Genomic DNA, 2500 nt, shown 5'->3' on the forward strand with positions numbered 1-2500 from the left:
TGTGCTAATCTGTCTTGAGGTGTGTCAGCCGCACACTCAGCGAGAGGTGAAAAGTACATCTGCTGTGTGTATCAGGAAATAAAATCCATGCATGAATAATTAATCAAAGATTTAATTAGCATTCACGTCAAACTGCGTCTCTCTCTTTCTTTCTTTAGAAATGTGTTTGGAATGTGAAAGACATTGCTGAGTCAAAGCTAAGCATATACGTAAATATATACAACTAGAAAAGAAAAAGTGGCATCGATGTGCTTATCTGACCCTGAAAGACTAGCAAAAGGACAAAAGGGGGTGAGATTATTGAACTACGGCTTTGATGGGGGGTAAATGACAGTTTATCTGTGTTTATTAGCACTTATCTGCGCTAGCAGATTTCCTGCCTAATAGAAGCACCAGAACTGGCGGGGTGGATTAATACAAGTGCTGACAACCCCCTCCAGACTGGCAGGTTAATTAGCCAGGGCAGTTGTAATAAACCCTCTCATTACAGCGATTAGCCGCCATGTACAGACTGTTTCCCCACTAATGAATGCGTTTTAGTCGACGATCGTCCTCTGTTTGTTTCTGACTTTGTGATAATATTTAAACACAGAGGCTCAGAGGTCAGGGTCATGTACTCTAGACACTCTGTGCATCGGAATGCATAAAGAAATTCGGCTCGTCCCACTTCCCGGGATTTTGATTAAGGTGGGTGACCAAAAGTCCTCTTCTTCCCGGATGTCCTCACTTTTGGACCTAAAAAATGCGTCCGACCAAGATTTCTAAATCACCAGAAATGTCTGGTACCCCTTTTTTACTGACGCGGAATGGTTCCAGTTGCAGTTCGCGGGGTAAAACAGGGGTAACAGATAAAATAAAAGCCATGGCCAAAATAGTGGAAACAAATGAACATATAAAAACATCTGCAGCTGCAGCGGAGAAAGTGGACAAAACAGGGACAGAGCAGAAATGAAAACTGGCCCAATCTGGCAACCCGCTCAGGGTGCCTCCGACAACCACGTTCTCAGAGATAGAGGAAAAAAAGCAACCCATATCAAGCTGGGATGGCAATGTGGGTCCAAATGTTGGACCAGGTCCAGAATAGGGGCGTCATGCAGACTTTGGGGCAGCTTGTTTGTCCAGGATGGTTAATCTGTGATGCCCAAAAAGTGCCCCACACATGCTGAGTTTCCAGAAAAAGATTAAAAGATTAAAGTGAAACCCAGACTGGGGCTGAGCCCGGCATCACGGTTTCATGAAAGCAGGTCGCCAACAGATGAGCTGGCAAATCTGTGATGAAGAAACCCTGATACATCGAAACCTTTCCACCTGGAGCAAATTCAACAAGGTCTGCACCTTCGTGCGCCTTTTGTTAACATTTCTGGAAAGGCAGAAGGACACAATTCCATAACCATGTACCCCAGCTTCAAATGCTTCTCCACAATACAACCTAAAACTACCACCATCATATTTCACACAAATTGTTCCCTGTTTGACCTACAGCGCACGTTACTTTTTTTAAATCAAATTTTTACATCAGACCAGAAGACCCAAAGGTTCAAGGGGCCCAACATCAATAAATAGGCCTAAAAGGGCCTAAATATCAATAAATTGGTAAACATGTAGGTGTGTGGCTTGCACCATGTTTATGAAAGTTATCCAACTGTGCCCCTGTAATCATAAGGTCACTGGTTCAAGCCCCACCACTGCCCAGTTGACAATGTTGGGCCCTTGAGCAAGGCCCTTTACTCTCAATTTCTTAGACTGTATACTGTCACAGTGCTGTAAGTCACTTTGGATAAAGCGTCTGCTGAATGCCGCATATGTATGTTTTGGGACGTAATCAGGGCGTCGACTTTGACTCGTTCACAAACATAAAAATTCCTCCCTCGTTATTCAGAGCCACATCAGCTCCACAGTCCTGAGTAAAATCTACAGTGTCAGTTATTTACGCTGACTCGTACTTTACGTTCAACCTTCATAATACCGACCATCAATAAAGCCGGACAGACGGAAGCCGCCTCACCATCTGCGTGACTTTCCTCTTCCTCTCTCTCTGATGTGATTCATTACACTAATAATTTCAATCTGCCCGATCCGGATAAGTTGTGCGTGACGGACTCGTGGCCTTCATGTGCCTAAATTCAGACTGTGTGTCCTGGATACCCGCTCAACCCAGATCCTCATCATTTATATTCCTGTCTCAGCTCGCTCAGGCTCGATCACTGCTGCTCCTTCTTCAGAAATAGATCTACACCTGACCGTAAGCTTGCTGGACATCCAGTATAGTTTCAAAACCACTAAACGCTTCCAGTCTTCCTCTCATAGAGGGATTTATAAGGTCAGTCCCAGAGATGTTCAGTGGAGCCGAGGGAGGGTTGTGTGGACCATGCTGCCACCGCCACTGTTGGGCCCCTGAGCAAGACCCTTAACCCTCAGTTGTTCAAACTGTATTCAGTCATAATTGTATATGAATTTGCTTTGGATAAAAGCGTCTGCAAAATGCTGCAAATGTAAACCA

Source organism: Trichomycterus rosablanca, chromosome 21 (assembly GCF_030014385.1).
Source record: "Trichomycterus rosablanca isolate fTriRos1 chromosome 21, fTriRos1.hap1, whole genome shotgun sequence".
NCBI classification, from domain to species: Eukaryota; Metazoa; Chordata; class Actinopteri; order Siluriformes; family Trichomycteridae; genus Trichomycterus; species Trichomycterus rosablanca.